The 26,788-nt window shown below is 39.5% G+C and overlaps 2 long non-coding RNA genes across 7 annotated transcripts in view; one reads left to right on the top strand and one right to left on the bottom strand.

Annotated features, from left to right (window-relative positions):
• Positions 1-6,866: 6,866 nt before the first annotated feature.
• Positions 6,867-9,422, bottom strand: LOC129137913 (uncharacterized). Its single transcript, XR_008540771.1, has 2 exons — positions 8,290-9,422; positions 6,867-7,215 (listed from the first exon to the last, which is right to left on the bottom strand). It is a non-coding gene; the product is annotated as an uncharacterized LOC129137913 (long non-coding RNA).
• Positions 9,423-9,460: 38 nt separating this feature from the next.
• LOC134808614 (uncharacterized) overlaps positions 9,461-26,788 on the top strand; it is a 54,234-nt gene continuing 36,906 nt past the window's right edge. For 3 of the 6 annotated variants that reach the window (XR_010151946.1, XR_010151949.1, XR_010151944.1), the window contains exons 1-3: positions 9,461-9,697; positions 24,584-24,820; positions 25,667-25,835. This is a non-coding gene — a long non-coding RNA (uncharacterized LOC134808614). The remainder of the gene's footprint in view (positions 9,698-24,583; positions 24,821-25,666; positions 25,836-26,788) is intronic. The other 3 variants (XR_010151948.1, XR_010151947.1, XR_010151945.1) reach the window with 2 other exon arrangements.

The raw sequence follows: 26,788 nt of genomic DNA, 5'->3' as shown, positions 1-26,788 counted from the left end.
GTTTGCCAAGATTTACGTAAAAATAAATATCCATTTATGATCCAATTTATGCTTTACAAATTACTCACCATTTAAAAAGCTTTTTGTTTGCAAGAAAGAATAGTACTAAAGGAGCAAGATGGGGGAATCCCATGTCTCAAATACCATCTGGTGTCAGGAATGATGAATCCTTAACTGGTGTGAGATATCAGTGTCTATACCACACTGTGTTTTCTAAATGCTGAAGTTATTAGCATTTCAGTTTGGGAAGGGCTAGGTTCTTTTACCGAAGGGGCTGAGCTGTTTCCTATGAATGGTGACTCAGGGATGATAGAGACTTCTTGCTGCAAAATATTGCCCTACCCAGATGCCAAGGCATTTGGAATTTTCCTTTTGGATCTCCTTTCCTTTAGAGTTTTTTTGCTTGCTTGTTTGCTTTGTTTTTGTTTGTCTGCAAACACAAAAAGCATGTCAATAGTTCTGGGAAAGGAGGCATTAAGTCATATTAACATTATTGATGAGATCTTCCCCTACAGATGGAAGATCAAGGCCAAGGCAGCAGACTGAAGCCTAGAAAAGGAGGAAAGAAAGGAAGGCTCTGGAAAAGCCCCAGGGAGATAGCAGGAGACAGGCCAGGACATTGATGAGGAGCTGGGACTTCCACATAGTTTTGTCAGGGTAAGCCCTGCAAACCATACATACTGGGGATAGCAGTTTACTGAGGAGTGACAACCAGACCAAGATGTGACACACAAGAGTCAATGAGAGGAAAATTTCATCAATTGTATATTTTGATGATACATGAAAAGAAGAATTTGGTACTTAAAAGCCCTGAGTTTTTACCTTGGAGTAACTCTGACAAACTACACCTTTAGCACCCAGCCCCATGGTCACTTGTCACAGAAAGGATGCTCTTGGTGCTGGATTGATCTGCACGGTCCCAATCAGCCACCATCCTTTATGGTGGATAACTGATTAACAATCAAGTGTTTTCTTCATAAATCATAATTGTTAACCTTTGTGAAATCAATATGACAAGTTATTGAGTTCTCAAAAGCAAAATCAGCAATTATTTTTCATCGGAAGTTAATCTGCTTCCTCCTTTTTTTCTTCAAAGACATACATACATGCATGCATACATAGATACATGCAGGCATGCATGCATATATATGTACATACATACATATATGTATATATGTGTTAGCATATATCTGTCAACATGAACTAATATACTGACTTAAACTGTTTATTAATGTAACTGATAAAATGATTTATATTAATTAAAATTTCATTCCCTCTTTTAACATTTGTAGTTCTATTAGTTAGGCTTCAGCCAGGGAAACAGGATCCAATCTCAGTGCATAAAACTGAGGGATTTTACCCAGCACTTTGGGAGGCCGAAGCGGGCAGATCACGAGGTCAGGAGATCGAGACTATCCTGGCTAACACGGTGAAACCCTGTCTCTACTAAAAATACAAAAAAAATAGCCAGGCGTGATGGTGGGTGCCTGTAGTCCCAGCTACTCGGCAGGCTGAGGCAGGAGAATGGCGTGAACTTGGGAGGCAGAGCTTGCAGTGAGCCGAGATCATGCCACTGCACTCCAGCCTGGGTGACAGAGCGAGATTCCATCTTGAAAAAAAAAAAAATTGAGGGATTTTAATGCGAGAATTGGTTACTGGAGTGACAGAAGAGCCGAGGAGTGCTGGTGGGGAATGAGGGATTAACAACAGCAGGAAGCCCCTACCACCCCATGGCTAGAGGAGAAAAGAAGAGCCCAGGGGCTGGACCTATCAGTGGAGCTTGACCAGATAGGCCTGTCTGTGGATCTGGGGTCAAGATGGAGACACATCTGTGATCAGAGTCACTGCATGAAGTTGGGGAGTGGTAGGGACATACTCTGACTTCTGACTTCTCCCTTTCGCCCTCCCACCTTATAATTCCCCACCAGTGCTTCCCCCTGGAAGCTGGGAGCTCTGTCACATGGAGCCTGGATAAAGAGTCCATTTTCATACTGGTATAAAGAACTGCCCAAGACTAAGTAATTTATAAAGGAAAGAGGTTTAATTGACTCACAGTTCAGCATGGCTGGGGAGGCCTCAGGAAACTTACAATCATGGAAGAAGGTGAAGAGGAAGCAAGGCACCTTGTTCCCAAGGTGGCAGGAAGGAGAAGTGCTGGGCGAAGGGGTAGAGCCCCTTATAAGACCATCAGATCTTGGGAAAACTCACTCACTATCACAAATACAGCATGGGAGAAACGGCCCCCATTGTTCAATTACCTCCACTTGGTCTCTCCCTTGACATGTAGGGATTATGGGGATTACAATTCAAGATGAGATTTGGGTGGGGACACAAAGCCTAAACATATCACCGAGTCTTCAAAGATCAGCCTTCCCATGCCTCCCTAGAAGACAGGAGAAGAATGGATCCAAGGGCAGACAGGCCTAAGCAAAGACAATGGTCTTTTGTGCAGCTTGTTCAGATGTACAAAAGGTCTTGTATCATGTCTGTAAATTCCGGAGATGGCAGGTTGAACTGGTTCAACAGAAAAGATGTGATAAGTGTGGACAGAGCCAGATTTCAGATAGGACTCATAATATACACACCCATGCAACTGAATGGTAGCCCAGGGTGCCAGCCACCCACAGGCTATCAAGTCCTCCAGGCTTCAATGTCAATACCCCTGCCAGTGACTGGGAAGTTCAGCACCATGCCCAAGACTTGCAAGGTACACTTAATGCTCTAGGGTCACTTCTGAGCCTCAATCTTCAGTTTTGATATCTGGGAGTGTTCCCTTCTGTGTGTACAGCTTTAACTCTCCCCAGCCTGCCACCGAGGTCAATTCTCCCATCTCACTTCCCAACTAGAAGAGGTTGAATAATGCCCCCCCACCCCCCCCAAAAAATTGTGTTACACCCAAAACCTCAGAATTTGATGCTATTTGGAAATAGCATCTCTACAAATGTAATTAAGGTAAGGATTGAGATGAGATCATACTGGATTAGGGTGAGCCTAAATTCACTCTGGGTTTCCTTAAATAAGACAGCAAAGGACACACAGAAACACAGAGAAGGAGGCCATATGAAGGCAGAGGGAGAGATTGCAGTGAGGCAGCTGCAAACCCAGGAATGCCAGTGATTGCCAGGAGCCACCAGAAGCTGGAAGAGTCAAGCCAGGATTCTTCCCTAGAGTCATCAAAAGGAGCAGGACCCCGAGGATATCTTGGTTTTGGACTTCTAGCTTCCAAAACAATAGGATAATTGATTTCTGTCATTTTAAGCCCCCCAGTTTATGACAACTTATTACAGCAGCCCTGGGGAACCAACAAAACAAGAAAGTGCTAACTAAGGCTGTGTGCTGAATGCCCCTTCATTTGAGATTGTGGAGTTAACCAGAAGTGTTTTACCAGGAAGCCAATGACACTTGTGCTCTGGGAACCCCTCACCTACTTAGCTCTGTCAAGGCAAGGTACACCCATAGTCATATTTTTTTTTTTTTTGAGACGGAGTCTTGCTGTGTTGCCCAGGCTGGAGTGCAGTGGTACGATCTCGGCTCACTGCAACCTCTGCCTCCCAGGTTCGTGCCATTCTCCTGCCTCGGCCTCCCAAGTAGCGGGGACTACAGGTGCCTGCCACCATGCCCAGCTAATTTTTTGTATTTTTAGTAGAGACAGGGTTTCACCATGTTAGCCAGGATGGTCTCGATCTCCTGACCTCGTGATCCACCCGCCTCAGCCTCCCAAAGTGCTGGGATAACAGGCATGAGCCACTGCGCCCCACCCATAGTCATATTTTTAAATGAAGTAACACTAATACATTTTAATAATTGAATTATCAATAACATTACAATATGATATCTTCTTAGCAATTGATGAAGTATATTGACGCTTTCCACTTGGGCACACTTCCAACACACTTCAGGAGGTGTTGGAGTACCTGTGAGCACCCTTTCAGCTAAGGGGAGTTGGGTGGGAAGCTTGGTTTGTATTTGGAGGAATTTAGTTTGTGTAGTTCACAGTGACCTCTGGCTTTAGTTTCAAGATTGCTGGAAGTCCTAGTGTTAGACTTATTCCTAGGAGTTCTCCTATTGCTCATGGAGGGAGGGAGAGTCCAAGGTTGTACAGTGAAATGCAGGTATCCCATAGCACCCGATGCTGCAAAGATATGGTCGACAAAAGAAAAACAATAAAGAGTATGAAGCCAGAAGCTAGTTTGTGTGATATCTTCAAATAACCAGATGTGTGTAATTGGAAGTGGAGGATTCAGTTCTCATTGATGACTGATCAAAACAGAAGTGATCTTTCAGAACTGTACTCAATTTTTCAGCACCTAAAATTAAAAATGCACTGTAGTTTTTTCTTCTTTTCTCAATGGGAATTGCACAGAATACACTATATTACAATCCTTGTGCTTGTAGGGAATAAGCATGTAGTAGTTCTATAGATAGGAATTACGTCTATAACAGCTCATACAAGAAACTTGATAAAAATTTTTCTAAATTTGAAAATGATCCTAAAAATATACATAATATTTTCAATAACTAGTTGTGAATCTGACAAAAACATTTTAAAATTACCAACAATAAAAATGCATTTTAATCAATTATCCTAGAGGAATGATTAAATTACCCTTTCTCTCTATAAAAATTGTATTATAAAACCCTAGAAATGGAAATTGAGGTGGATGAGCCAAACGATGTAGAAAAAAATGTATTATAGAAGTGATTCAGTCCATTACTTAATACAAATATTGTGTCATTTGTCTGGATTTCATGATGTCTGTGGAATTTGTCACCTTTAAAATGTGTAATTTGTTGTGATTCTTTTTCTTGTTCTAAATAAATATTCACTTTTGTGACTAAATTTAGTATTTGTAATTTTGTACTCTTACAGAGGGCCTCCCAAATTGTACAGGTGTCAGGTCACCCAGGGCCTAGATCTACCCTTGGGGAGGAGAGAGAAAGACTGCTGTGTGAGCAGAGCACAGCCACTACAAGTCAGCAGTGTGCAGTCCCTAGACTGTCCCTTCCATTCGCAAGCTCCGAAGGCCATTATTTTCAGTAGGCCACCATAGCTGTCCCGCTTCAGTCTCACCAGCTATCTCTCCATCTCTCCCCACTCCCAGGCCCCCAACTCCTTTTTGCTTCAGTTGGCCAGTGCAAGAAGCTACTTCCTTATTACTTTGTTTTGCAAATTAACTTTGATTTAAGTCCCAATCCATATTAGGTTGAAGCCCTAATTTTTGTATCCTGGAACCCCGAAAAGGAATTTTCTCCACTTGATCTTAGCCAAAAGGCTGAGAAGTGGTGACAGTATAGAATTTTCTTACCAAGAAAGCTATCTTCCTCTGATCTACATGCTTAGGTACACCCAGAATGTGTGGGATCTTAACACTTGCACTTCTGCTTCCACAGCATAGACATGTGGCTGGGAAGTGGCTTCTGACCCAGGGTTTATATTTTCTAGCATTCCACCTTCCGTTGGCAGGGTTTTGCCCTCTCATTTGCAGCTCTAGTCTGTACCTATTCTCTGGATTCTAGACTCTTATATCCAACAGCTTATTTGATATCTATCCCCCTTTGTTGAGATACGCGTTCTGAGAGAATTCTCAGAATTCTGAGAGATACGCATTGAGAGAATTCTACTCAATGGAATGAAAGAGAAAATAATGTTTCATTTCTAGGCTTGATGTATATTAGCTTTCTTCCTCATACATGCCTCGACTCATCCTCCTCCATGCATTTTCCCCCTTCTGGAACAGAAATGACATCCAGAGTTGCCTTGAAAGCTTCATATTGAAAATGGCACCAGGCTGAGTCCCTGAACCACTATGTGGAAGAGGGCTGTCAATCAGCTCGCCTGCCCAGTGCTACTATGTGATCAAAAAATCATCTTCTAGTGTGTTAAGCCACTGAAATTTTGGGCTTTACTTCTTAAAATAGCTGGAGTTACCATAACTAAAGCAACAGTTTTCTGTTTGGTGTTACCAAATTTCTAGATAAAATTCTTTTCTTCCCTAGCTTGAATGAGCCAGGAAGGTTTTCATTCTTTTATTGATATTCTCTTATCCTCTTTAAATAATAATAACAATAGTTATAATGATAATAATAAAAATATTTTAACCAATATCTTTAATGAGGGTCTCACTCTGTCACCCAGGCTGGAGTGCAGTGGCATGATCTCTGCTCACTGCAACCTCCACCTCCTGGGTTCAAGCGATTCTCCTGCCTCAGCCTCCCAAGTAGCTGGGACTACAGGTGTGCACCACCACACCTGGCTAATTTTTGTATTTTTAGTAGATAAAGGATTTCACCATGTTGGCCAGGCTAGTCTCAAGCAATCCACCCACCTCAGCCTCCCAAAGTGCTGGGATTATAGGCGTGAGCCACCATGCCCATCCCTGTGCCAAGCTCTACTCTAAGTCTCCTATGTGTACTATGTCACTGTATCCTCAGGTGGTTCTATTTTGATCTCCGTTGTCCAGGGAAAGAAGCTGAAGCAGAGAGAAATTAAATTGCCCCACGTGGAGTCAGAATGAGAGGCCAAGGGGCTAAATCCTCACAGAACCCAGGACTGACCCATTATGCAAAGCTCAGTCCGGTCTCCCATTTCCATATTTGGACTTAGATTGCTTGGTTAAACATTCTTGTCTTGTCTCCCCTATTCAAACATACACTAATGGGGTTCCTTTGCCCTGGTGAGCTTCTCAGCCACAGAGAGCGCTCTGAAAATGCTGAAAAATCCATGGTCCTGAGGTTGCTAGGATTCTCAGTTCGTCACATTATTTTATTCATAAGTAAAATAGAGCTCAAGGAACCTGACTCACTACCTCAGAGCGAGAAGAAGGAATGAGCTCATGTCTCTAAGATTTGTGAAGCTCTGTGGAATGTGGGTTTAGATAAATAGGAGCTTTATTAGTTGTGCTACTTACAAGCCCCTTCAGTCTTCACTTTCCACCAAACTGTGTGAACAGGCCACAGTCTCCCTCTGCCCCATCTCTTCCATGGGCAGGCTGCCCATTTCAGCTTGGGCTGTGTTTCTGAAATGTCAGCCGAGGGGCTGCGGGTGCTGGAGAAGGAGCTGGGAACAGGACGTACCCGAGGCATTCATTTCAAAAAGACGAGTTCCACTTGTTCAGCACATCAGTGGAGTCCAGTGGCTTGGACAGAGCCCATTTCCTGCTGCTGCAGAGGCCTGAGGGACTTGTACTCCCTGTACACGATTGTTCAGGGCAGGCCCTTTTCAGGGAGGAAGAGAAGATGGTTTCTCCATTTTGTTCTGTCCTCCCAAGGAACCCATCTTACGGAGCCGAAGAGTAAAGCTCAAAGTTATCTCTATCAAAATTCACTTACTCTCAAAACTTTTTTCTCCTCTTCTTTCTCCTATGAGCCACCATGGTAAGGCCCAGTGGACACTGACCTCCCCAGGCACCAATGGCTCCCACATTCCAGGGCCAACAGCCAGTTCTTCTTCCTCCTCCCACCCCACTGACGGGCTGTACTCAACACAGTCTCTCCTCCTTGGACACTTCTTTATTTCAACATTCTTCTCTTTTCCTTCTGCCCCAGTAACTGCTCTGTCTCTTTTGCCAGTTTCTCCTCAGACCCATGACCTCCAAACATCAGAGTACTCCAGAGATCAAGATCCACCCTGTTTTCTCTTCTGTCTAAAATCCCACCCTGGGAGATCCCACCTAGTATATGGCCTTAAATGTCATCTGTATGCTAGTGACTGTCTTAGTTGCTGATCTGGCCTGGACCTACTCCTTGAACTCTAGAATGCAGCCGCTTGTTTGGCCTCCCTTCAGTTGAGATCTGCCTCCTGAACCTGCCCAAAACTGAGCTCTGATCCCCACTCCCAAATTGCTCCTCCTACTGTTGGCTTTATATCAATATAATTCTGGTTCCTCAGGTCCCAGACCATCGAGTAACTGTGACTCTTTTTCTTACACCCCATATGCAAATCTCACATATCCCCTGGAATGTTACTATTTCTCTCTCCTTCCCAGCTAATTCCTCAGTCTGAGCCTGTCCCACCTGGAATATTGTAGTCACCTCCTAGCTGGTCTCTCAGCTTCCACACTTGTGCCACCTAAATTTGTTCCCAACATAGTAGCCAGATGGCTTCCTTGAAAATGTAAATGAAATCGTATAATCTTTCTGCTAGAAATTCTTCAGTGGCTTCCCAAATCATGCAGATCCAAATTTGTGATCTAAGCTTATGATCCATCCTCTCACCGTCCCTCTGATCTTACCTCCCACTCCCTTCCCACTCATCCCTGCACTCCCACTGTAGTGGCTTTCATGACCAACCTTGAACATGCCCAGTGTGCTCTTGCCTCAGGGCCTTTGACTTGCTCTTCTCCTCCTTCAAACGATCTTCCACCACACGTCCACGTGGCTGTTTCTTTATCTTTGTTCAGTTCCCTGCTTAAATGTTGTCTTATGATAAAGGCCTTCCCTAGTCACCACATCCAATAAAGCATTTTTCCACTAATCTGTCATTCTCTATGGTCTTACCTGGCCTTATTTCTTTTTAGCATTTTATAATAACTTGATATATTCAGTATTATTTATTTTGTTTATTACTTATTTCTTTCCTTGAAGTGTAGAATACAGCTTTATTTTTAAAAATAGCTTCCTGTTTGTGCACCACTGTGTTTACATGAGAGTCACTGTGCTTACATGGAGTCACAACAAATGTGTGTTGAATTAATAAATAAATTTCTTCCCGTTAGTAGAAGTTAACATGTGTGTGTGTATCTGTGTGTGTGTATCTGTGTGTGTATGTCTGTGTGTAATGTGTGTTGTTTCTGACTCATCAAAGGCTGTGTGCATAGGAGGTTAGATTTTATTCTCTTCTCAAAAAGTCAGTGTGTTTTTCCCTGTATCCTTTCTGCCACCATAGCCCTAGTGAAAGGAGCAGAGTCAATGTATTTCTGGAAAGAGAATAGGATGTAAGAGAGGATATTGCTGCACAGAAAAGAGGAAGGAAAAGCACATCCCTCTTGGTACAAGATGATTGTATGGAAGGGAAGGGAGTCAGAAAGAGTCGAGATCAGATACAAACATGTTGGACTCACCTTCTGCACCTGCCCTCCTACCCCAGGGGAAATTATGAAAACTCTGAGAGTACAGAAAGTTTTTCCATTTCTTATTTAAAATTCTGAGAAGGGATCACTTCATGGAATAATTTCTTACCCTCTCTATACAAATCTATGCATCAGAATAAAATTGCTGCTATGGTGGCATGGTTAGGAGAACGACAGCTTGAAATTAGTACCCTAGAACACCATCTAGTTCAATATGCCTTCAAAAATATCTAGAAGTCCCAACTGGCTTTGTGGAGGGACACCGAAGGAAGGTGACGGTGCTTCTGGTGGTGAATTACTGAGGAATCACTGCGGGGATGGTGAAGTGGCCTTGTTGCCATGGCCTGTTGAGGAGGTTGCCTAGGCTAAAGAATAAATGGAAAGAACTTTCAGACCTCATAGATGAATAGAATGAGCAAAAGTTGCAGCACAGTGTGTCACCAGAGAGGAACAGAATATCCTTGCTGTGCCAAGAAAGAAAAGACCATGGATCTACTAGTTGCAGATTTCAGCAGTAATGCCAAGGGGGCAAGAAGTGACCAGCAGAACAATTAGGCCGTGGCAGCAGAAGCCAACTACAACCCATGTTCCAATCTATGACCTCCCTCTCCTGCTGGTACAAGGATATGGTGAGCTATCTCACACATTCATTCACCCAGAGATGATATTTGAGACATTTAACAATGGCATGGCACGGGTAGTGATACTGCCCACAGGAGGGTTTAATTCTTTTTTTCCCATTGCCCTGAGGTCAGGAAGATTATTTTCCTATATTTGTTTTACATAATACAAGTTTTATAGCTTTTCCTTTCATCATCAGTTCTCTTAAAATATTTGGAATTAATTTTTGTATATAGTGTGAGGTAGAGATTTAATGTAATACTTTCTCCATCATTTACCCATAAAACTTCCAAAAGGGTCTAGATTTTTCACCATGACTCTTAGGAATGTGGCAAGGGGTGAGATTTCTTATAGTGGAATGGGTTTGGTGGGATGTTGGCAGCCATTTGTATGCATGGATTATTTGTAAATCAAGTGTTTGTTTGTTAGTTGGATGGTTTATGCCTCTCCCTCATATTGTCCATTAGTGCTCCATGCTTTAACCTTTTCATTTCCAGGCCTTAGTTTGTATAAATTGACAGACTGAGTCAAGTACATTGGCTGGTGTTGTTACACCAAACATATCATTTGTCCAAGCTCCTCTGTGGAACCAAAACAGAAAATAATTCTGGTTAAGTATATGACACATTTGCATTCCCACTTTACTTTGATAGAAGGGAACCCCAAGGCAGACAAAAACTGCATCTCAGAAAGAGTGAGATGAAATCTCCAAGAGCCTGATACTCTTAGGAAGTTCTTTGCACAGAGTCCATATATTTTGTGACTAAACAATAAGCGTTTATTCAGCATCTATGAAATGAATTTCGAGTTTACAAAGCTTTAAAAAATAGCAAAATCCCTAGGTCTCTGCAATAGGCAAACCAGAATTTCACTTAATTTGTTGCTCATCATTTTGGCCTATAAACTCAAATACTTATTAACGCTGTAAATATGCCTTTTTACTGTCTGTCTGACAGCGCCCATGCTTTCTGTGCTGTCTCCTTAAACATTTATGAGTGTTCATGAATATGCAAATACACAATCTAATGTCTGCAAATGGTTGCAAGTACAAATGCTATGTTAATATTTCATACAGTGATGGGAGCAAATCAACAACCACAAATTTTGAACAAATATGTTGCCTCATTAATAACTAATGAGGCAGTGCATAGAGCTGAGGATTTGGCATTTAATGTAAAAGTGGTGTTTAAACAGAGTCTATCAGACAAGGCCACAGCTTCCAAAAATTCACTAAGATCTGCTTCTTTCAGAGTGGTTTCTGTTTGGAGGCGAGGGAAGGTTTTTGAGAAGAGAGTGATTCATAATAGTTGTTTTAAAAGATGAAACTCCATTACATGGTAGAAATCAAATATACCTTTACGAACAAGAAGTGTGTTTGATTCAGTGTTCCACTTTCCTGGGAGTTGATGATGTGTAAGATCATCTAAGGAGAGTTTAAATACTTAGTATTAGGTTGGCGCAAAAGTAATTGTGGTTTTTGCCATTAAAAGTAGTAGTAATATAGAAATGTATGCAGCCAAGGAATTGGAAGAGCTAACCCTATTTGCCCCTCATGAGACTAGTGCTAAGTGAATTGGCTTTATGAAAGAGCTAGGCCAGTTCTGAGACTCATAACTTTGGTTCATGATTCCAGTGCTTCCACACTTTACCACGTTCCTAATTCTGTGGGGCACCAATTTTCTTCTATCTTGGTCAATTAAATATTAAAGCTAAAACTCACAATTACTATATATTTGGGACCTTATGTCAGAGATTTTAAATAGAGAAAAATACCAATACTAGGCTCAAAAGTCACTTTATAGCTCTGGGTGTCAGCATATTCATTCATAAATTGACCAATCTCCAAGTTTTAAAAACTTTCAGGGGACTCTTCCTTGGATGAGATACAAGATGTTTAGGAATTTTTCAGCTTTGCTGAATTATCATGAACAGCATCCATGGCCATTTTGTAGGCCTGAGGAGTAGAATGTATAGTAGATTGGATAAGCTAATATTGACCATGCAGTATATCCTGGAAGGTTCTCTTCAAAAATCATTTCTTGATGTCAGCTTAATTATTTATTACTTGTTTTCCTCTTCATGGAAATCATTATAACCCTTTTAGTAGTACTAGTACTTTATCATTTTTAAAGTGCCTTTTAAACATATTACTTTATTTCATCTTCAAAAGTTGCCCCATAAGTAGGTATGATTATCCATATTTTACAGATGAAAAACTCCATCTCAGAGAAGTTAAATTACCTGTTCAAGGAAAAAATAAAGTCAAACCTGATTATTTGAAGATGTGAAAGTTTAAGTTTATTATTATATGCATCTTTATAAAATACCATCTTAAAAGTATTCTTGACTTTTTAAAATAGGTTCCTTTGCCATTGATACACCTAGACCAAATTACTTTCATCTTCTTTGATTCAGATTCTGGTGAATCTGAATCAAATAATTTCTCTGATGATGTAGTTCATGTTCAGTGAAATAATGTGTTAAGGCACCCCTTAGTGAGGACTCTTGTGGTGAACTATTTTGTATCTTGACTATGGAGGTGATTGTAGGAATATACATGCATGATAAAATGGCATAGAACTAAAGACATACACACACGTGCATATTAGTGCCATGTAAAACTCATGAAACCCATATAAGATCAGTGGACTGTATCAAAGCTAATTTCCTGGTTGTGATATTCTACTATAGTTATGCAAGGTGATACCATCATGGGAAAGGGAGTAAAAGGTACACAGGTTCTCTCTGCAATGTTTCTTAGAACTATATGTGCATCTACAGTTAATCTCAAAATTAAACTACAATACACAAAACTGTAGTTAAAATACAATTAAACTGTTTTTTAAAAGACCCTTGTGATTAGTTAGTATTAAATTGTTTACATAATTCTTGAGGACACCTTGGACCCAGAGGAGCATAAAGGGTGTTTCAATATGCTTTATGCTCTCACTGTGAGCCATTACAACTGTGAGTGTGTCAGTGGGTGTTGTGGAAGATCTGTTAGGCTCAAAGACCCAGACACTAACTAAACACTTCTATTTTCTAGCCATGTGATTTTGAGCAAGCCACTTTCTACTTTGAGTCTTGACTTGATTTGTAAGCTCTATGATGAGGTTATAATAGAGCTAGCTCTTAGCATGCAGTAAGACATCACCTCTCCATCTTCACTGCCCTTCCAAATTTACCTCTTACCCTACAACCATAGTAGATATATACAGTTTTTAATTTTCCTTTAAACACATTTTTGATTTCCCCATTTTTTAAATTATACTTTAAGTTCTGGGATACATGTGTGGAATGCACAGGTTTGTTACATAGGCATACATGTGCCATGGCAGTTTGCTGCACCCATCAACCTGTCATCTACATTAGGTATTTCTCCTAATGCTATCCCACCCCTTAGCCCCGACCCCCTGACAGGCCCTGGTGTGTGATGTTCCCGTCCCTGTGCCCATACGTTCTCATTGTTCAACTCCCACTTATGAGTGAGAACATGCAATGTTTGGTTTTCTGTTCCTGTGTTAGTTTGCTGAGAATGATGGTTTCCAGCTTCGTCCATGTCCCCGCAAAGGACATAAGCTCATTCTTTTTTATGGCTGCATGGTATTCCATGGTGTATATATGCCATATTTTCTTTATCCAGTCCATCGTTGCTGGACATTTGGGTTGATTCCAAGTATTTGCTGTTCTGAATAGTGCTGCAATAAATATATGTGTGCATGTGTCTTTATAGTAGAATGATTTATAATCTTTTGGGTATATACCCAATAATGGGATTGCTGTGTCAAATGGTATTTCTGCTTGTAGATCCTTGAGGAATTGCCACACTGTCTTCCACAATGGTTGAAGTAATTTACACTTCCACCAACAGTGTAAAAGTATTCCTATTTTTCCACATCCTCTCCAGCATCTGTTGTTTCCTGACTTTTTAATGATCACCATTCTAACTGGCATGAGATGGCATCTCATTGTGGTTCTGATTTGCATTTCTCTAATGATCAGTGATGATGAGCTTTTTTTCATATGTTCGTTGGCCACATAAATGTGTCTTTTGAAAAGTATCTGTTCATATCCTTCGCCCACTTTTTGATGGGGTTGTTTTTTTTTTCTTGTACATTTGTTTAAGTTCTTTGTAGATCCTGGGTATTAGCCCTTGGTCAGATGGATAGATTGCAAAAATTTTCTCCCATTCTGTAGGTTGCCTGTTCACTCTGATGGTAGTTTCTTTTGCTGTACAGAAGCTCTTTAGTATAATTAGATCTCATTTGTCAATTTTGGCTTTTGTTGCAATTGCTTTTGGTGTTTTAGTCATGAAGTCTTTGCCCATGCCTATGTCCTGAATGGTATTGCCTAGATTTTCTTCTAGGGTTTTTATGGTTTCAGGTCTTACATTTAAGTCTTTAATCCATCTTGAGTTAATTTTTGTATAAGGTGTAAGGAAGGAGTCCAGTTTCAGTTTTCTGCATATGGCTAGCCAATTTTCCCAACACCATTTATTAAATAGGGAATCCTTTCCCAATTACTTGTTTTTGTCAGGTTTGTCAAAGATCAGATGGTTGTGGATGTGTGATGTTATTTCTGAGGCCTCTGTTCTGTTCCATTGGTGTACATATCGGTTTTGGTACCAGTACCATGCTATTTACTGTAGCCTTGTAGTATAGTGTGAAGTCAGGTAACACAAAGCCTCCAGCTTTGTTCTTTTTGCTTAAGATTGTCTTGGCTATACAAGCTCTTTTTTGATTCCATATGAAATTTAAAGTAGTTTTTTTCTAATTCTGTGAAGAAAGTCAATGGTAGCTTGATGGGAATAGCATTGAATCTATCAATTACTTTGGGCAGTGTGGCCATTTTCATGATATTGATTCTTCCTATCCATGAGCATGGAATATTTTTCCATTTGTTTGTGTCCTCTCTTATTTCCTTAAGCAGTGGTTTGTAGTTCTCCTTGAAGAGGTCTTTCATATCCCTTGTAAGTTGTATTCCTAGGTATTTTATTCTCTTTGTAGTAATTGTGAATGGGAGTTCACTGTGATTTGGTTCTCTGTTTGTCTATTATTGGTGTATAGGAATCCTTGTGATTTTTGCACATTGATTTTATATCCTGAGATTTTGCTGAAGTTGCTTATCAGCTTAAGGAATTTTTGGGCTGAGACGATGGGGTTTTCTAAATATACAATCATGTCATCTGCAAACAGAGACAATTTGACTTCCTCTCTTCCTATTCGAATACCTTTATTTCTTTCTCTTGCCTGATTGCCCTGGCCAGAACTTCCAATACTATGTTGAATAGGAGTGGTGAGAGAGGACGTTCTTGCCTTGTGCCAGTTTTCAAAGGGAATGCTTCCAGCTTTTGCCCATTCAGTATGATATTGGCTGTGGGTCTGTCATAAATAGCTCTTATTATTTTGAGATATGTTCCATCAATACCTAGTTTATTGAGTGTTTTTAGCATGAATGGGTGTTAAATTTTATTGAAGGTTTTTTCTGCATCTATTGAGATAATCATGTGGTTTTTGTCATTGGTTCTGTTTATGTGATGGATTACATTTATGGATTTGTGTATGTTGAACCAGCCTTGCATCCCAGAGATGAAGGCGACTTGATCATGGTGGATAAGCTTTTTAATGAGCTGCTGGATTCAGTTTGCCAGCATTTTATTGAGGATTTTCACATCGATGTTCATCAGGGACATTGGCCTGAAATTTTCTCTTTTTTGTTGTGTCTCTGCTAGATTTTGGTATCAGGATAATGGCCTCATAAAATGAGTTAGGGAGGAGTCCCTCTTTTTCTATTGTTTGGAACAGTTTCAGAAGGAATGGTACCAGCTCCTCTTTGGACCTCTGGTAGAATTTGGCTGTAAATCCATCTGGTCTTGGGCTTTTTTGGTTGGTAGGCTATTAATTACTGCCTCAATTTCAGAACTTGGTATTGGTCTATTTAGGGATTCGATCTCTTCCTGGTTTAGTCTTGGGAGGGTGTATGTGTCCAGGAATTTATCCATTTCTTCAAGATTTTCCAGTTTATTTGAGTAGAGGTGTTTATAGTATTCTCTGATGGTAGTTTGCATTTCTGTGGGATCAGTGGTGATCTCCCGTTTATCATTTTTTATTGTACCTATTTGATTCTTCTCTCTTTTCTTATTAGTCTGGCTAGTGGTATATTTTGTTAATCTTTTCAGAACACCAGCTCTTGGATTCATGGATTTTTTTAAGGGTGTTTTGTGTCTCTTTCTCCTTCAGTTTTGCTCTGTTAGTTATTTCTTTTCTTCTGCTAGCTTTTGAATTTGTTTGCTCTTGCTTCTCTAGTTCTTTTAATTGTGATGTTAGGGTGTTGATTTTTTATCTTTCACAAAATGTAATAACAATATCACGATCACATTTAAAAAATTAACAATTCTTTAATATCATCTAATATTCAATATTCAAATCCCTGATGTCTCATGATTTTATAAAATAGATTGTTCAAACCATCAACCAAATGAGGTCACAGCAGATATTTCTAATGCATGACTTTTTCCTACTGATCTAGCAATTACTTCAGAATCTTTCTCAACACCGCACTCCAGATGACCCCTACTCTATGGTCAGGGTTGCCCCATAGGGAAATTGAAACCAATTTGCTTTTCCCGGACTAGAGTTCCTGATAAATCCACTTAGGTCGATTGTTCCTAATGGATTTCTAAGTCATTATTGAGGATCTGATAAAAAGCTGATGATTTTTTCTCTGATAATTAATCTTTAGCTGTTTTGTTTGTTTGTTTGTTTGTTTTTAGAACTAGTCATATTTTTGGTCCAGCCTTCTATTCTATGCAAGTAGTTAGGACCAGGACCATTGAGTTCCAGCTGACCTGAGTTTGAGTTTGAATGAAATCTCCGTCACTTACCAGCTGCATGACTTAATAATGATCTCGACCCTTGTAAGCTCTAGCTACCTCATCTGTTAAATGGAGATGAAAGGATGCATATCTCAGAGGACTGTGGTGAAGACCAAATGAACTAATTTAAGTATTGGATAATCATTAGAAGCAATTAATAATAATAAAAAATAACTGGCACAATAACCAACAAGGAGTTAGTATTCACAAATTATATTTATATTTTATATAAATATGTATTTATATTTTATATACATATGTATTTATATTTTATATACATATGTATTTATATTTTATATACATATGTATTTATATTTTATATAAATATGTATTTATATTTTATATAAATATGTACTTATATTTTATATAAATATGTATTTATATTTTATATAAATATGTATTTATATTTTATATAAAATATAAATATAATTTGTATTTATATTTTAATAATTTATATTTACAAATATAAATATAATTTATATATTTATATTTCATATAAATATATATTTATATTTATATAGTAATATTAATATTATTACTATATTACTTTAGAATGTGGCTGTAGCATCATTTTTGGAAGCCAGAATGGTAATACTGAAAATCACTGCTTGTCTCAAGATCCAACTTCTGGAAATCTCAACCATTCTGAATACAGCCATCATTCTTAAAATTGAAGAGAACTGTTTTACAAGATCTTGACTTGTAAAGAAACCAAGTTTATTAAGGTAAAAAAAAATGGTACTACTCTTACCTTGAGAACTGTGTTTAAGAAGCAGAACAATGTATTAAAGGAATCTGGCAATGAGAGAAGCCACAAGACTATTGAAAAAGACCAGCATCCTCGGGTAATTTAGGGTGGGGACCAATGGGTCTGTTGTATCCTTTGAGGGCATCCCTCTATTACAGAAGAACCCAGAAAATGATGTTTCTAGGGCTGCCCAGTGAGATATTAGAATCATATTCAAAAACACTGACCTAAAAAAAGAGGTATAGGCTGGGCGTGGTGGCTCTTGTCTGTAATCCCAGCACTTTGGGAGGCTGAGGCAGGCAGATCATGAGGTCAGGAGTTTGAGACCAGACTGGCCAGCATGGTGAAACCCCATTTCTAATAAAAATACAAAAATTAGCCAGGTATGATGGTGCACGCCTGTAGTCCCAACTGCTTGGGAGGCTGAGGCAGAAGAATTGCTTGAACCTGGGAGGCGGAGTTTGCAGTGAGCCAAGATTGTGCCACTGCTCTCCAGCTTGAGCAACAGAGTGAGACTCTGTCAAAAAAAGAGGTATACACAGTAGTCATCCCTTCTCTGTGGGGGATATATTTCTGTGGGGTATACATCTTCAGTGGATGCCTGAAACTATGAACAGTACTGAACTCTAAATATACTATGTTTTTCCTGTATATACATACCTATGATAAAGTCTAATTTATGAATTAGGCACAATAAGATATTGAAAACCACTACTACTAATAAAATAACATTATACTGCAATATAAAGTTATATGAATGTGATCTCTTACAAATATCTTATTGATTTACTTACTTATATTGATAATATTCTTGGACTGCAGTTGACTATGGGTAATGGAAACCACAGAACAAGAAACTTTTTTTTTTTTTGAGACAGAGCTTCACTCTTGTTGCCCAGGCTGGAGTGCAATGGCACGATCTCGGCTAACTGCAACCTCCCCACCCCGAGTCCAAGTAATTCTCCTGTCTCAGAGGAAACTAATGTATTACTTTTAAACAAGATTTCCACCCAACTAGACAGAAAGCTGTAAGATGCTTCTTCATATAGGATGGTGCCATGCACAAAAAAGGGAGCAATGCTTCTCATTTAGATAAATACTTTTCAGAGTGCTTCAAAAACTACATTGCATCTATCATTTTATTTTTTATTTTTTTGCACTTTCTGGCACTTTGCCAATTGCAGGATCCACACTAGAAAGAACTTGGTGCTATCGTGGGGCCTAAAAAGGAATAGCTTCTGCCTGCATTCTGGAACTTCTGATTGTATATCCTATTAAGAGTGGCTGTCTTCTTTAAATGTGACCTCTCAGCATCTTTTGTATTTTTCCATTTCCAAAAGCCTCTGGGGGTAGAGCAGAATGGAGCCATGCTTGGCCCATTGGCGGAGCAAAGTTATGAAGGAAAGGAAACAACACAGAGCTTGGAAAGAACAGAAGCTTCTTCTAGAGCCAAGAACACAGCTTTGTCCCACAAGCTGAAAACTGAGTCTGGGCAAGTGGGTCTCCCCTATGCCTTAGTGGAGTGGAAAGAGAGGAAGGAGACTGAGTTTGGGGAAGTTAACACCAAACCATCTCTTGGACCTGAAATTCCCCAGGAATCTTGAAAACAGATTGTGTTTGGAAGGCAGGTTGTCTAAGCCAAGAGCTGCCTAAACCAGCCCAGGCCAGGGAGCCAGCCAATCTGTACTGGATTTTTCTTTTCCTCCCCTTTAATGATGTTGTTTGTGCCTCTGGACTGACATAAGGGCTGGTGGGTGGCAACAAGAGGTGGAGGATGGGAGGGCGTCGGGATTTTTCACATATGAGTGAGAAAGAGAACAAATTGTGGCCACCAGAGGCAGTGAATGATAACATTTTCATAAGGCCATAGACTGACCTTTTACCTGGGTGTTGGGGTAGGGAGGGTATTTTCAGAATTACCAGAGACCCTTATGAAACCACAGCATCGAATAACACTGGTAAGTATCTTTGTCATTTCAACCCTTCAATCTAAAGTCTTATAGATCTCATAACCCACCATTCCTACCCTTCCCTAAAGCTTTCTCAGCTTTAATGTTATGCCTACAGATTACAGCCTGCTCATCACTTCTTTTAGGAGAGGTGAGAACTAAAAACAAGCATAGGTAACAAAAGCATCTATTTTCTCTTTGATTGTTCCTTCTGTTTCAAACCTCTTTGCTTCCAACATGAGTCTCCCATTAATCAGCTTTCAATTGTAATCTGAGTTGCTCAATTCTTCCCTTAGCTGTGAAATACTCACTTTCTCTTGCCCTGAGAATGTTTTTCTGTTGCCAGACTAAACCCGTGTGTAAACAAGAGGTTACACACCTCTTGTTGTTGTATACAAGAGGTTATTTTCCCCCTTCTTAATATAAACAAAATAAACTGAAAATCCACAGCACAAAATTATTAGAATAGAAAGTATGAAAATTATCCTTAAGTTAGCAGCCAGGCAGCAGATAAGGAGGAATTTCCTAAGGGAAAATGATCCAGAGGGCATACACTGTTGTTTCATAAACCAGATGGTGCCTATTGGGACCAAGAAGCCCCAATTTATTCTGCTGTAGCTGAACTTACTATAAAGTATATTAGTGACCTAAAAAGAAAGTGGATGCAACTTCCCGAATTCTTATTTATGATAGACTAAGGGCAACTGAAAAAGGAAGAACCCAGAAACACATGTTAAGAGGGTGTAAGCCAGATTCAACTACCCACCTAACGTGCCTTAGGTCCCCTGTCCTTCCAGCCACACTGCTCGGCCAAACCCTTTAAGCCATCTCCTCCCTCTTTTCCATGCTGCTTCTCTGCTGTCCCAGGCAGGATAACAAAGCCTTCTCCCAAACATGGAGCGTGTCCTACTGAGCAGGGTTGGGAACTTGGATTCTCTGCTTACTAGGTGCCCTCTCTTGATGGAGTGATTTCTACTCCGTGAGCCTGTTGCTTCAGTTGTAAAATGAGATTAGTAAAGATTATCTTAGTGGCTAATTATAAATGTTAAATTGGAACATAGAAAGTGATTAGCTAATAGTAGCCCTTATTATTTATTGCAATGATAACAAGGAGACAGATCACTTAGCACCTAACATTTACTCAAGAGTGATGTTCAAAATGTTTAATAGAAGTCTGAGCATAGTAGACTTCATCTTGCCAGAGCAAATGGTGGTCCTGGTCCTGGGAATAGAGGTTCCTGCTGTGGCCTGCATTAACCCCTCAGTTGCTAGATTGTAGGCAATGGAGGTGGGTGTTTCAGGGAGAGTTGGAAGGGATGTGAGTGGCAAGCTGGGTACTCAGCTGGCTTCAGGCACAAGTTATATACCACCCAAAGGAGATGAACTAAAATGTTTTAATTGCAAGCAACCTTGTAGCAGTAGAAATAAGTTAAATATTAACCCTGCATATAATGCCTTGTACTACTACTTAACATGTTATCTGCACATGGCATATTCTCAGGTAGGTCACAAGCTGGTAATTGAATGTTGAAACTAAATCTTGTGCTTCTGACTTCTCGAAGTAATAGAGTCAGTTATCAGAGGTGTTCAAGAACCATTTGCTGTTTGGTTGTCAACTAGAAGATATTATTATACATTATTTCTATGTATCACTCATATTTTGACAACTTTTTAAAAGGGATTAGTGGTGATTTAACACACAGGACAATGGATGCCTTGGAATCGCATTAGGTCAAGGGCAATAATACAAGATCCATTGAAAGTAATGGCAAAAACCGCAATGACTTTTGCACCAACCTAATAGTAATGAAACAGGGCAAGCCACATTATGGTCTGTCTACCACAGAGCCCAGAGCATCATAACAACCAAAGCAAAAAGGGAAACTGGTTTGTTGCACAGATTCAATTATTTAATAAAAGGAAGCACACAGGAAACAAATATCTCACTCTAAGAGAAAATAATAATCCTGATAATTATTTGAGAGATTTGAACACCAGGATGGGCATTGTCTTCAGGAGCTGACCTTCCTCTCCCTCTTCATCTTCACTCCTGAGCTCCTGACCCTCCTCATCCATGTGCCCTATGTCCCAGCTATTGCAGAAGTCTTGGTGTGCACTCATCAAGCCATAGCCTTCCATCCCATGGAGTTTTTGCAGAGGTGAACCCTCTGCGTGAAATTCTCTCTCCTCATTTTCTTCCTCCATCACACAGTCCAAATTTAGCCCCTCTTTTATACCTGACCCCACTGAGCTGGCTCTCTGATACCTCCCATCCCACCCACAAACTAGGCCACCTACACCCATTATAGTCACAGCTCAGCAATCAGTTCAGAGAATTCACCCCTTCTACCTTCTATCCACAGCTTTAAACCTGTATGCTCCTATCTGGCTTCAGTTTCGGGGCCTGGTATCTGGATTCTTTCTCTGGGACTTCTAGATGGAAAATTCCTGTGAGCAGCCTGTTGGCTTTCGATCTGGCTTCTCCCCAAAGCAAAAGTAGCCTTTCAGATCATCCCTCTTTGTAACAGATACTACAACTCCAGGAGGGCATCGGTGTACCTTTGTGTGAATTAGAAAAAGTTGCCCAGCTTCATCTATGTCCCTGCAAAGGACATGATCTCATTACTTTTTATGGCTGCATAGTATCCCATGGTATACATGTACATTTTCTTTAACTAGAAGCCATTATCCGCAGCAAACTAATGCAAGAACAGAAAACCAAACACCACATGTTCTCACTTATAAGTGGGAGCTGAACAATGAGAACACATGGACACAAGGAGGGGAACAACACTTACTGGGGCCTATTGGGGGAGAGCAGGGGTGGGAGAGCATTAGGGAAAAGAGCTGATGCATGTTGGGCTTAATACCTAAGTGACAGGTTGATAGGTGTAGCAGACCACCATGGCACATGTTTACTTATGTAAAAAACCTGCACATCCTGCACATGTACCCCAAAACTTAATTTTTAAAAAGTTGCCCAGAAGGGAGAGCCAACTTAGAAACCCTAGGGCTGCATGGTTCCATGGCCTTTTCTTCAGGTGGACAGCCCTTCCTGCCAGGGCACATGGTTAACGGAGTGGAGCATGAAATGAATCTCAGAAAACCCCCATGTGCCCCCCTTCCCCTCTACCAGAGCCAGGTACCTGTGTGTACCATGCAGACTTCACATCCCTGGGTAAGTGCTCAAAGTCTCAGGTTCCTGGGGCAACTCTTCAGCTCACAATGAAAAGCAGCAAATACAAAGTCTTCCCTCATTCTTCCAAGTGAAATCTGAGTCTTTCCTTTGAACTTAGCTAATGAGTGTTGTTCCATTAGACATGCTATTTCACATTATGAATTTGTGTGTGCATGTCTGACTCCCAGGGTTATGAGACTTGAGTCATCTGCATATTTCTAAAGCCTTTCATCTACCTATTACTCCTCCAAAAAATTCTCTTAAATGAATCAGCCTATGAATATACAGCAGAAAGTTTTAATGAGTCCCCTGGTTCTCTTGATTAGCTCCATTACCGACAATGGTCAACAGAACTACAATTGTGCTAAAGTCTTTTTGTTCATCAGGCACATGTTAGGTCAGGAGCATCTGGACAGACCTTTTTGAGGGTAGAAGCTGGAGTCAAGTCTAGACAGGATATCCAGCTGATTGTTTGGTCAGATTTTTGCCAAAAAGGGAGAATGTCTCTTAACTGGCAAGTTAATTAGAAGTAAATCTTTATGCAAGATTAGGGTATAGTTCTTAGAGGAGGACTTAGAGAACACTGGGTTAAATTTTCTTCCTCTTCCTGTGACTTATTATATGTTTCTAATTTTCTTTAAAACAACGGGCCTATAACATCAGAGAAGTTGCTCGCTCAGAGCCAAGCACTGAACAAGAGAGGTGTCCAAATCTGCAACTGTTGTGTGCCTCAGTAGCAAGGTTCAGGATTTGCTGCAATGTATGTCTGTGTAAAAGAATTACTTCCTTTGAGAGGAAGTTCTATTGATAACTTCTCTAGGCTTTACCAATCAAGAAAAAAGGGAAAATCAGTCTTACCATTTGCCTACACAAGGTGCATTCATGGCACATTTGTATCTAATCTGTCTAAACATTTCTCTTGGGTGACAGATAGACTTGTGTGTTTGAATCATGGAGGTCATTATGTGTTCAGAGAGCTCTTGCCTCTGGTTCAATCCTCCTGAACTCCCAGTTTTTCCATCACAGTTTTTAAAACAGTTAAACTTGAAGAAAATGCAAATTTCATGGAATATTTTTACTTGTAACCCTCACATCTTTATTCCTGAAAATGGTAAATAAAGAAGGGATAAAAACCAAACAAGAATAAACAGTAACTTCTATAGAAAAGTATTCATTTAAAATGAAAGTAAACTGCTTCTTAATGTTTCTCAATGGCTAAAACAGTGTCTGGCACGTAGTAAGAAATACAACATATGTATATGAAAGAATGACTCTGATAGGTAGCAACTGAACAGTATTGAACTATGATTATCTAATAATGTGAGCCAATAGCCACCCCTAGAAAAATAGCCTATCAAAATTAAACTATCCCTTTTAGGTCTTATGATGATTATGAATCAGCAAACCCCTATGTTACCTTGACAGTATGAGTCTTTTGGCTCCTGGGTTCAAGAGATTTCAAGTACAGATTAGTCTGCTGATGAAGTCCTAGGCTTCTTATTGGTGAAATTATACAGAAGGAGAAATCACAATAATGATAATGAAAGCTATCCTTGATCTCCTATCATGCACCTGTGACTGTTTAACTCTGAGATACAGGTTTGAATATTCACTTTTATAGGTGAGACTAATTCAGGGAGTTAGGGGCAGAATCTTAATTTGAATCTACATATATCACAGACACAAAACCTGTGTTCTTTCCTCTTTATTCGTATCAACCATCCAAGTTGCTCATTTAAAGGAATCAGGTTAGGACTAAGAGTAATAAACCCTTAATTTATAATGCCCTACTGACATTAACTAAAATCACTTTCACCAGCTTGCTCTTACAGTTACCAAAGTTAAATTGTCCAGTTGCTAAATAATACCACCACCACAAAAAACCTTAAAATGCAAAATGACAATAAATTAGTCTCCTAAAACAAATCTTTTGTGAATAAATATTGTTAAAGGTCATAAGGATGATTACCAAATTAGAATATTTGCCTTTAGTTCTTGATCCTGTCTAAAAGACAGCTTTTGATTGCTATGGTATCTGTTATGTTCCATTGAATCCTCAGAATGAAAGCAAAATGCAGTTATGTATGTTTGAGATTTAGAATTGAATGGTTCTATGGTTACCAATTACCCAACACCATTTGATAGGACTAGCCTAGATGATGATGGCTCACCAATTTCCTTGCAAGGGCAAGAGCTGATAATCAACTGACTAATGAGGATTGACTTCTACAATTGATGAGCATGGAATTGGATGTGCCTAAATCAACAGAAGAGGGATTTTGATGTCATCACACTGTAGCCCCAGAAGACAGAACGCTCAAAGGTGTCAATGGGCAGAATTTGTAGATGACATACAGCATCCAATGGATTACTCCTATTCAGGTATTGCTTAATGTAGAACAAACAAGAAGTTTAACTGGTGGAAAAAAAAGTTATAAGATTTAATAAATTAGTTTTAAGCAAGAATGAGTCCAGGATTCCTATCTTAGACAATTAAATAGTGTCATTAATCCAGATGATATTCATTAATGTTGAAATGACTAAAACAAAAGAAACTGAAGGTTTAGTCTTTAGAACAAAGGAAAACAAAATTAAGAACATACCAGTAAAAACATGGAAATATATCATTAAGGTCTTTATCTAAATCAGAATAAGTAAAAAAATTGTACCATGAGTAAATGACTGTCTGAATTTTAATGCCAGAGATTTCTCTTTAGGATAATGGAAGAAAAAGGTTCTTACCGTTCAGCAGATAGCATGCTGAGCCCTGAACAAATTTTATGACTTCTGGTGCAAAGCAGACCCAGTCAGCTTGCCTCTAGCAACTGGTTAATACTACTCCAAGGAAACCACACTTAAAATTCTTGGAAGTTCTTTTACCATCACATCAAGTTGCATTTTGAAGCTGAAGCCCTTCGAATCCATTTATACCTTGTGATATTCCCTTGCCAGATTGTTGTTTTGTTTGATAGACATGATTTTAGGATTTTGTCAAGGAAGCCATCTATGACCCCAATCAATCAAAACCATAAGGATCAAGGCTGGAAGAACCATAAGTGTTCTTTGACAGTTTGCGTATCTAGTATTGAAAGACATTAATCTTCCTAACCCTCAAAATATGTGTTTCAGTGCTACATATTTTAACAGATCACACACTCTTTCTAAAATGTTCTTCATTTTTCTCCCCAATGGAGCCCTAAGCTCTATCACCATTCTCTCTGTCTCTAGTATTCCTTAGAGCAAAGGATGCAATGTCAAGCAAGTTGTGATACCTCAACTATCTACAATTTAACACCAAGGAAAGAACACTGTTTGGAGAAATGAGAAAGATTATCATCAGTGTCTTTCAGAAGTCATCAAAGGAAGAAAAGGAGAAAAGAGAGGAGAAAGCAGAAAGGTATAGGAAATTACCAGTTGAAGTATGAAAATTGAAGAGCAAGGAAAAAAGTATTCAAATGTTCATATTGAGGTTCATATAAGATTAAGAAGGAGAAGTGTAACTTAGAAAGAAATTTTGTAAAAAGGAACATTTAAAAGGATTATAAAATGCTTATGTAAAAGTATTTGGAAGAAAGTCTCAGCCACCAGTCATTTATTCTAAAGTAGGAGAAGGAAGCTTGTATATCTGTATTGCAAAAATCTTTATGGTAAAAAGTGCCTCCAGGCACTTCATAAATCGGAAATGGGTAAAATATGACTCGTATGCTTTTATGCTTTTTAAAATATGTAGATTTAAAGCAATGTTGGTTTTAAACAAGACAGTTGCTCGAAGCAATTCTTGAGACCATGCCTCTATGGCAAATATCAAGTGGTGGATAAAAGCAATTATCTGAGAAATCATGCATCTTACATTAATAGAGCATCAACCGGTAGGGCAAGACTTTGTAGATTCAGAGTATGTAATCACTGACTTATCCCAGTGTAGTTGAGGGGGCACTAAAAGAGCTCATCTACCCCAAATAACTCCCTTTCTGAATTAGAATTAGCACCTGTGAGGACCACTTTTTTAAATTAAAATATATTTAGACAGCTCCTGCTAGAATGCATATCAGCTACCCATGCAGGCAACACGACAATACAAAAATGATCTATTATTGCATTAAGTTGATCTAGTTAAAATCTTAGGTAAACCTGGAAATTTTCGTGCAGAATCCAGAGGGTATAGTAAAAGGATAGAGCCATTTTACAGAGGAAGAATATTTCAAGAGTTACAGACTTGAGTGAATTGCTCAGAGAGGAAAAAGCCAGAATCCTGGACCTCAGATGCGGCTTCCTTAGGGCACAGAGCATTTGCAGGGGAGGGCCCAGTAGAAGAGTATGGAGTGATAAATACAGTTTGCCTTTTTAATA

This window comes from Pan troglodytes, chromosome 17, assembly GCF_028858775.2.
Source record: "Pan troglodytes isolate AG18354 chromosome 17, NHGRI_mPanTro3-v2.0_pri, whole genome shotgun sequence".
Lineage (NCBI taxonomy): Eukaryota > Metazoa > Chordata > Mammalia > Primates > Hominidae > Pan > Pan troglodytes.
Note: the sequence above shows the minus strand (reverse complement) of the source record. Positions and strands in the feature narration are given on the sequence as shown.